This window comes from Lactuca virosa, chromosome 4 (assembly GCF_052849685.1).
Source record: "Lactuca virosa cultivar CGN04683 chromosome 4, Lactuca_virosa_CGN04683_v6, whole genome shotgun sequence".
NCBI classification, from domain to species: Eukaryota; Viridiplantae; Streptophyta; class Magnoliopsida; order Asterales; family Asteraceae; genus Lactuca; species Lactuca virosa.
In genome coordinates, this window is record NC_136429.1 from 213,880,284 (window position 1) to 213,890,694 (window position 10,411).

The window sequence follows — 10,411 nt, forward strand, 5'->3', positions numbered from 1 at the left end:
ATGTAGACAACTCCTGCATCTCAGGAGGTGCCAACCGATACGATGCCTTGGCTATCGGAGCCGCACCAGGGACTATGTCGATCCTGAACTCTACCTGCTGCTCTGGAGGTATCCCAGGCAACTCCTCGGGGAATACATCCGCGAACTCTCGCACTACTGGCACATCGCCCACTGTTGCCTTACCCGCCTCCCGGGTATCCATTACATAGGCGACAAATCCTGTGCAACCCTGCTGAATGTAGCGCCTCGCTCTCGCTGCTGAACATAAAGCTGGTCCTCACTGTGGCTTCTCGCCCTTAATCACCAGCTCTCCCCCACTTGGGGTCCAGATCCGCACCAACTGCTGCGCGCAGTCGATCACTGCCCCATTGGGGCTTAGCTAATCCATACCAATAATAACCTTGTTCCCCCACAAAGGTATGGGAACCAAGTCTACCAGGTAACGTTCCTCGAACAGCCTCAAAACACAATCTCGGTAGACCTCTGATGCTTGCACTGACCGGTCGTCCGCAATCTCGACCTCTAGAGGGCACTCCAACATGTCCGAAGACTCAGGAAACTTCTTGCTAAGCACAAGAGAGACAAACGATCGGGTAGCACCCAAATCAAACATCACCTGAACCGGGATACCGTTCACATGGAACGATCCTAAACAGATCATACATATAACATATCAAAATCGCGGCGGCATAACTTAAAAGAATAAAGAGAAGAAATCATACCCGTCACCACATCGGGTGCAGCGCGTGCCACCTCGGCTGTCAACTGAAATTCTCGGCTCCGCACCATTGGAGCCTCTGTCTTGGCCTTCCGGCCATCCGCAACCCGCGCTGATGCTGGGGTCGGTGCCGCCGCTGGTGCTGCTGCTGTCGCTGTTGTCAATCTAGGGCAGTTGGCCTTCTTGTGGCCCCTCTGATTGCAATGGAAGCAAATCAAGTCTGACATCTGCACTGTGGGGGCGGGGGCAGTACAATCTCTGCCAAAGTGCCCCGTCTTGCCGCACTTGTAGCTACCGGACGATCCCGCTCTACCAGATCCCTCATGCAGACTGCCGCATTTCTTGCAGCGGCTCTGGCCCGGCTGGCCCTTCGACCTAACGTCAGATCCCTTGTGTTTCTTACCCGAAACCCCTGTAACCTGCTCAGACTATGCTTTCCTCTTCCTGACATGCTCCAAATCAAGCTCCCTCTCCCGCGCCCTGGCAATCATGGACTCCAGGGTCGGGCAGGCTGAATAGATGACATGCTCTATAATATCAGCTCTCCACATATCGTGGTAGTGGGTCTTCCGCATCTCCTCATCCCCCGCATACTGGGGTACCAACAGGGCCCTCTCCCTGAACTTGGCGGTGATCTCCGCCACTGACTCAGTCGTCTGCCTCATATCCAAAAACTCCCTGGCCAGCTGCTGAAGCTCCACAGCCGGCGCAAACTCAGCCCTGAATCTGGTCACGAAATCTAACCACGCCATAGCCTCGACGGCTGGGGCTCCCAACGAATCACCAACCGACTCCCACCAGTCTCTAGCTCTATCCCTCAGACATCCCGCAGCAAAGCGGACCTTCGACCCTTCCGGGCAGAAGCTCGTCAACTTCGCAGACTCAATGTCTGCGATCCATCTCCTGGCAGAAATGGGGTCCTTTACCCTGTGAAAATCCGGCGCACCACTCCCTCGGAAGTCCTTGAAGGACAGTGTGCGCGTACCCATCTGGCTAGACGCTAGATCACTCCTGAATGCCTGGAGGCGATCCTCCATCAGCTCAACAATCCCCTCCTTGATCGACCGGAAAATGACCGGGGTCGACTCAAGGATGCCTCTCGTGATCTCAGACGCAATGAACTCGCGTAGCCCGTCATCAACCTGCTCGGATCCTACACTCGAGCCTGAGCCTGATCCTGATCCTAAACCTCCCGCTCCATGTCGTGTCATTGCCATACTACAAATAAACACATAAACGTCAGGATCATACATGCTCTCGAGAGGTCTCACACACTCTCCAAGTTCCCTGGTTCCATCTCGGCTTTCCCTGACTCGAGTACGGATCCTCTGCTTCCAGTAGTACGGGCCCATACTACCTTCCACATCTATCCGTACTTTCCTCAAGGATTGTTTCAACTTCACCAAGTCCCTTTACCGATACCCTTTTCCACTAATCTCGTCCTAGGCTCTCCTAGGGAACCCTCCGACCTACTCTCTGCCATCAGCTGCACAAGGGGTCCCTGCTATCCTTCCCTATCTAGCTTGCGAATACTGTTGCATATTCGCTCACTAAATAGTTAAAGTTATCTAGAACCCTTATAGCACAAAGCAAGCAGCATTCGGGCATTGAGTAACCAATTCAGGCATAACCTATACAGGCCATCCTACTGCTGACTAAATAGTCCTAGCATACAACTCATACAACAGGCATATACGGCATCCTTCCTAGATCCTTAGCCCTAATCTAGCATGCAGTTCTCAGAATCATATATATATATATATATATATATATATATATATATATATATATATATATATATATATATATATATATATATATATATATATATATATATATATATATATATATATATATATATATCAGGCATACAAGGCATCCTCCTAGATCCTTAGCCCTAATCTAGCATGCAGTTTCTCAGAATCATATATCATATAACTTATCATAACAAGTATGGGTATCTTGGGGAAAACTTACTTGAGCTCGGCCGGTCGCACGCATCACACACCTTGTTCTTTCTCAAAACTCTTTGACTCAGATTTTTGAAAACCATTTTCCTTGTAAAAAATCTTTTAATCCCTCGGTTTCAGTCCAGACACCCCCGAGGGTGTGTCCGAATCCCTCAAACCAGGGCTCTGATACCAACTTGTAACATCCCAAATTTCAAGCCCAAAAATTTCTTTTTATTTATTAAGTAATTCACAACATAGTTTACCAAAACATTTCCCATGCCATGTCATTTGTAAAAAGAAACTTAACAATGTGTCTGAAAATCATATCGTCAAAAGTAAAATAAATCAGAGTACATTCCCAGAAAACTCCATGCGGAAACCATGTGTGTGTGTGATGCGCTGCTACACCGCCGGCTCCTTCCCCTTAGACGAAGAGGTACCTGAAACCAAAACTAAAACTGTAAGCACAAAGCTTAGTGAGTTCCCCCATCATACCACATACCATACAATCACATAACAAACATACTTCCGGGCAATTCTGGGGCGCCCGTCCTACCCATGTCAAGCCATTCTCGGGTGCTGACCTACCCATGTCAAGCCATTCTGGGGTGCTGACCTACCCATGTCGAGCCATTCTGGGGTGCTGACCTACCGATGTCAGGCTATTCTGGGGTGCCGACCTACCCTCCGGTCTTTCAACCGAACACGGGGACTATTTCACCCCTACCGCTAACACATAATATCATATCTCAATCATGCTGTCAGACATATCTGGGGTGTCCGACCTACCTGTTGGTCCTAACGACTGATTTGCGGACTAGTCCCCTCCTACTGATACTATCTCAAATAACAAACCAACTAGCATACTTCCATACCAAGCAATCTAGCATACTCACATATCCAACAATAACAGACTAGACAATTATCACAAAGATAATCATCCCAACTAACAATCACTAGTGGGCCGGCCTTCGTGCCTTAGACCCACTCCTACTGGAAGGTAACTCACCTCGATGTCGTGTAGTGTCTGAACTGTCGTCGGCGTGAAGGTCGGCTCTCCTCGACCCCTCAATCCCTACACGACAACCCTCAAGTCATCAAACAGAACAAACAACCCTAACCAGGGTCAATACTAAAACCAAGCAAGGTCAACATTGGTCAAAGTCAACACCCAGTTGACCTGACTCGCCGAGTTGGTCTACCAACTCGTCGAGTCCATACTCCACTAACCCGATCCAACCCGACTCCACTCATCGAGTCTAGCAAGAACTCGACGGGTTCTCCTTCATTCAAAACATCGGGACCATCTTCATCCGACTCGTCGAGTTCCTTCTTGAACTCGGCGAGCTCATCTCCCTCATAAGAATGTGTCCGGTCTACGACTCACCGAGTTGTATGAACAACTCGTCGAGTCCATCTTCAAAGATTAGGAGATTGCCTTGGATTCGCCGAGCCTGCTCATGCACTCGTCGAGTCCCATGATTCCCAGGTCCCTTTTCGCATCTAAACATCTACGGGACTTTCCTCCCTAACAACTGGTCCATCCATAGAAAGGATTTGGTGGTCATAACACCGCGACTCGCAGAGTCCGAAGAACAACTCGTCGAGTCCATCCTTGAGCAATACTATACAGTCGATTTCAATGGGCCTTAACACCTCAAAACCGTAGATCTGTCCCCCTAATGTTCATTTCATACGTAAAGTTCCAAACTTGGTACACATGCAAGGGGTCTTTGGCCCAAAAAGCCATAAAAGATGACCTCCATGGTGCATGGGGTGTTCATGGCAACAAAATGGGCACCTTTGTGCCATAAAACCCCCAAATAGACCTGGATCTAAAGCATACACTGACTTCCAACACTAAATCCCGAATACCACCTTTCTAGGGCTTAGAAAGATGAAGGAAAAGGCCCAAAAATCAAGATCTATAGACAAAGGTTCAGCTTCATACCTTCAATAAGCTAAAAATGAGCTCCAAACTCTGGATCTTCTTGTTTCCCCTTGGTCTCAGAAGCTCCTTTCCTCTTCTCAAGCTTCACAACCCACTAAAAAGCACCAAAATGGCCTTAGAACACACAAAAAGGGCTAGGGTTTCGCTACACAGCTTTCTGGGAGTGATAAGGGCGATGGAGGCTGAGATAAGGTGTTTAAATAGGGTGCAAACCCTCAGATTTAGGGTTTCACTCAAACAACACCTACTCGCCGAGTCAGTCTCCGACTCGTCGAGTAGGTCACTTAACCTTCCCGCGGATCCCGACTCTACTCGACGAGTTAGGCCACCAACTCGTCGAGTCCCAGAGAAAATACATACAATTCTTGAATAAAATACATACCAGGAATCAGGTGTTACAGAGTACTTCTTTTAATAAAAATGTTGCGGAATTTGTTCCCAGTAAAATATGATAAATACGTTATCAAAGCATTTCCGAAGAAATGTATTTTTATTCATTTTTAAAACATTTGGGATGTCCTCGTCAATACAGAAACATAAGCATAAACAGAACTTACATTCATTTACGCTAGTGATCTACATCTCTTTTAAATCTCTCAGTGTAATGTAACTTCATATCGACACCTGTGATAGAAATAAGCTGGAGTGGGTCAGGTTGGGAAACCTGGTGAGTACATAGGGTTTTCAACCCACAATAATATAATTATTGTGTTTAAACATTAAATAATCAACCCAATTACCCATCCCCATTATCTTCTTTACTCTTAAGGATCTACCCTAAGAATCAACTATTCCTCGTTTCTTTCATTCCTAAGGATCATCCTAAGGAATAGACACAAAGTCCATCGTCACTGGGGTTTAGGCACTAAGTCTGCATATTCGCCATGATTTATACAACAGGCACTAAGTCCACATAGTCGCCAGGGTTTAGGCACTAAGTCTGCATAGTCGCCAGGGTTTATACAACAGGCACTAAGTCCGCATAGTCGCTAGGGTTTTGACACTAAGTCCGCATAGTCGCCAGGGTTTTGGCACAAAGTCCGCATAGTCGCCAGGGTTTTGGCACCAAGTATGCATGTTCGCCAGGGTTTAGAGTACACCGGGTGAACACATCGTTAACAACACCTACAGGTTGCGAGCCTGCTAGTGTTTCACTGGACTGTCTAGAATAGTCCGTGGTTGTCGTCCATACTCTGCTAGATGACCGTACCAACATTTGGGAACAAGGCTTCTCACATCGTCCACCTCTCACCCTTACCTCATGGTCTATATTACCTCTCAACTTATCGTCCAAATCATATTTCATTTACCCATGTTTTACCCAACATATTATGTAGATATAAATACATATACAGTTTAAATCATTTAAAACATGTATAAAATCTTTCATTCAGCATAGACAGCAAGTATTTAGACAATATGCACACATAGCACGTAATTTATATTAAAATACTTCATATCTATGTGTAAGATGAAATTAACTATGCACTCACCTGGTAAGGTGGTGACTCGGTACTCGGACAACACTTCGTTATCTCAAAACAATTTTCCCTTGACAAAACCTAGTATCAATACCACTAGGGTTTAGTTTAACGTTAACCGCGACTAATTAATAGTCTAGCTATTATTACTATTATATAAGTGTTAAGTAACACTTATATAATAGTCTAGCTATTATTACTCTTATATAACTCATAATAATAGCCCAAATACTCATTATAAGTTCCTAATAACATTACTATATTGAAACATAAGCTATACTAAAGATAGGTTAGGCGTAGCTCACTTACAGCGGGTTTTCTCAAAAACCGGGCTTCGCTAGAGCAGCGTTTCCGAGCCGAAAGGCTCTTTTCTTAGGGATTCGGGAGCCTCGGGGCTTCCTTCGGGTGCTAGGGGGTTAACTAGACTTTAGGGGGCTTAAGGGGCGCTAGAGAGAGGTTCTAGAGAGAGAATGAGAAGATGGGAAGGTGTGAAAAATGAGGGAACCCGACACCTCTATTTATAGTGAGGCTGGCAGCTCTACTCGTCGAGTAGGGGGACCTACTCGTTGAGTCCATGCCACATTTCACCTTCTGGTGGCTAGCCTTGGGGAGGAAGCAACGGCCAGGATTTCGCCACGTCACCCGATTTCGCACAGCAGCCTCCCGAATTAGAAAAATCATAACTATCATATACGACCTCCATTTTCGACGTTATTTATATCCACGCGTAGGTAAAAACAAGATCTACAACTTTCATTTAGACTCCGTCAGCTAATTCTCGACCAATTTTAAATTTAACAGTAGGAGGAGATTATAATGTTAAATGTCCGCGTAAAATTCACAACTTCTACATACGGACTCCGTTTTCGTCTGTCTTTTTACCGTTGAGTTCCTATTAATGAGATATTCAATTCTCATTTAGGTCGTGTAGGCCAAAAACCTCTTGATCTAAAATTCGAGTTCCGGGCCGTGCACTGCTAAGCCAAATCTTAGAAAATTCATAACTTCCTCATACGAAGTCAGATTTGGGCGTTCTTTTTATGTACGCTCTCGGTTTAACGTATTGATGAGTTGAAAAACTCTTAGATCGATTAGATATTTAACAGGTTAAACAATAAAAGCAAACAAACACAATCAACACGATATAGAATCAAGTAATGCTTAATGATTCAAATGTAGTCACGCCTCAGCAGAGCTCGATTAAGAACTTCCATTGTAGAGGCGAGCTAGGGTTTGCAGTACAATGCTCAGAATAATAATTAAAGCGCTACCCATAAAGGATGCATGCATGCACCTTAAATACTAAACCCTAACAAAACAAACACGGTTGGACAGGCCCAAACCGGATAACAAAACTGGGCTAAGAACCGAGCCCAAAGACGCAACACTTTTAGACCCAACAATCTCCCCCTTTGCGTCAAAAGAGGCGAGAGACTACTTCGGTCGAGTAACCTTGACCTGCTTCACAACCTTGAACAGCCGAGGGATGATTGCAAGAAGTGTCTGCCGAAACTGAATGTACAAACGAAGCATATCGGTGAACAACTTCTTGTCAACTTCACTGTTCTGATTACACCTGTGTATGATCTCCAGAATGTGCTCCAAGCAAGCAGTAGAGAACAGGTGCTTGTCAATAAGAGCGAACAGGCACTTTTGACCTTCGCTCCTAATGAACATCACTGTATGAAACTTAGGATCGATTTTTCCCTTGATCATCGCATTCACATTGCCAGTTCTTCCAATCGGTTTTATCGTAGTTCGCTTGTGAATGACAGATGCGATTTCTTGATCCATCTTTGCTACTTCGTGAATGTAACAAACAAGCATTCGCTTGACGTGATCAATGATCGGCTGATAATCCTGAGGATTGGACAATAAAATATTGTCGAGGAGTATCCAGTCGTGCGGGCTCAAGTTCGGTAGATCAGCCAGGGAAATAGTATGGACCGTGCTATCTGAGCCTCGAGTTACTTTGAATTTAACATTAACAAATTTCCCAGATGAAGAGGGCTTCAATACCTTGACCGTTGTAATCTTCTTTGTGCTCCATGTCAAGTATTGTGGCTGAGCAAACTCCAGATAAAACTCCAATAAATACCGATCTACTTTCGGGTCTGGAGAGGGAACGACAACCGTTGAGTCAAAGCAATGGAAGATAAATGCCTTTCGGGTGATTGGCATATCGAATTGAGCATCCTTCGAGTTCTCAAGACCGAACGAGACAACAGGTTCAAGCCAGTGAGTACTTGGTTCATCAATGACTTCCCTCCGGAGCGATTCAATGGTCCATTCCGAAAACATGGACTTCTTTTTCCCTAAGTTCTTTTTCTTTCAACTCTTTCTCCACAAGATTCAACTTCTCCATAATCTCTTGATCAGTAGGCTTGATTTTCTGATGAGGTTTAGAAGGATTCTCTTTCATGATGTCTTCAATATCATCATCTTCATCTTCATCGTCTTCTCCAATCTTCTTCTTTTTGTTTTCCCTCTTACTGACCGAAGCTAGATTATCCTTCGGTCCAGCAGTAGCTTTTGGTTATGGAGGGGGTTGAGGTTGAGCCTTGCCAGCCTTGCCTTGTGGAACCTTTTCTCCCCCTTGTTTCGGAAGAACACTAGTCTCCGGAACACCCTCAATCCTACTTAAGATATCCAAAGCAGGTCATAGCTTCTCAGCTAAGTGGCGTCGAATGGAGATAGTCAAAATGGAGTCATGGGCGTCCAGTAGATGCAACAAGATTGAATGAACATCACCCACTAAGCTTCGAATCACCTCTCGTTCAGACTTTAAATCGTCAAGCTCTTTGGTTGCGATTCGGAGCTTTAAGTTCTAAATTTTGAGCTGGGAAGTTCGTTTGTCCAGCTCATCCATTATTTTGTTTTCGACTGCAAGCTCGGCCTCAAGCTGAGTTAAGCGATCATCAACTTTAGTATGAAGCTCTTCGTTAGCAGCTTCAATAGCTTTTCGAGCCACTTCAAGATGTGTCTTCTCTGCCTCCAGTGAACGTGTGAGAGTGTCAACAGATGCGTTCACTGTTTGTGCGTTTTTCTGAGCAGCTGCTTGCAAAGAATCCAAAAAGAGTTGAGCCTCTGATATTAGTTTTTCGACTTTTGCGGTCGCATCCTTGCAGTATTTTGTTGAGGCTTCAACAGCAAGCGAAGCCTTCTTGCATTGGGAGGTAGAGACATCAATAGCCTTTGCAGCATCGGAGATGGAGGTAGCATGTTCTTTGACTACGGAAGAGAACAAAGATTTGAGGGAAGCTTCTGAATAGGCACCAGCAGAGGATGAAGAAAGTAACTGATCAAGCTTATCATTCACAACCTTGAGATGTCGCTTGGTGAGAGGAGCGTCTTCATCATCATCGCGTTGGACACGATAAGGACTGGAGTAAGTAGAATCAAACTCCAAGTCCTCACCGCCAAGAACGGTATTGGTTTCTGTCGATTGGGTAGGGGAGGGAGGTTTGGTGGTAACAGGGGTTTCGGGTGCTGAAGAACGAACCCCCGTATCAGATACGTTGGTTTGAACTCCAGTGGTATTTGTAGTTGTAGCTTCAGAGAAAATAGGTGTAGGAATGGGAATGGTAGAGGAAGGTTGTGATGTGATGATAGGGAAAATGGGAGGTAAGGAAATAGGAATGGAAACAGGTGGATGAGAAGGTGCTTTGGAGCGAACATGTACCTCAGGTGTAGGCAAACGAGTTGGAGTATCACCACGAGCCGAACCTTCATCATCTGAGCTTTCGCTCTCAGATTCACTAGGAATGGGGTGTTTATGACCAGTAGACACGTACTCAGAGTCTGAGTCGCTTGATGATTGAAGAATAAGCTTCCGAGCAGGTTTCTTGGTCTTCTTATGCTTGGGTTGGGAAGGTGCTGCCTTCTCAGACTTTCGCTTCCTTGGACTCTGGACCTTTGATACTTGACCTCCTTTATCCCCCTTTTTCTCTTCTTGCTTCTTTCCCCGTTTAGCAGGTTTGTCTGCTTCCTCAATAGATTTTATCATTTCAGGAGAAAGTTCCATTGGACTAGAAGAGGGGAGCTTCTTGTACTCCTGAATAATCTTACTCGTTGGGGACACACAGGCATACATTGCCTTAGGAATTGAGACAACGAAGTGAAACTTCGACGGATGAGTGACAATGATGTTAGTGGTATGAAATGAAGCAATGGAGGAGAGAAGTGAGTATGCCATGATAGGAACATGATAACGCTCCATAATCCATTGAGTGATGATGGTCCAAAACCTGGCACAAGAAATTTCTGTGTGGCGAGAAGCAAATGACAAACTTTGGACAAGTTGAAGCCA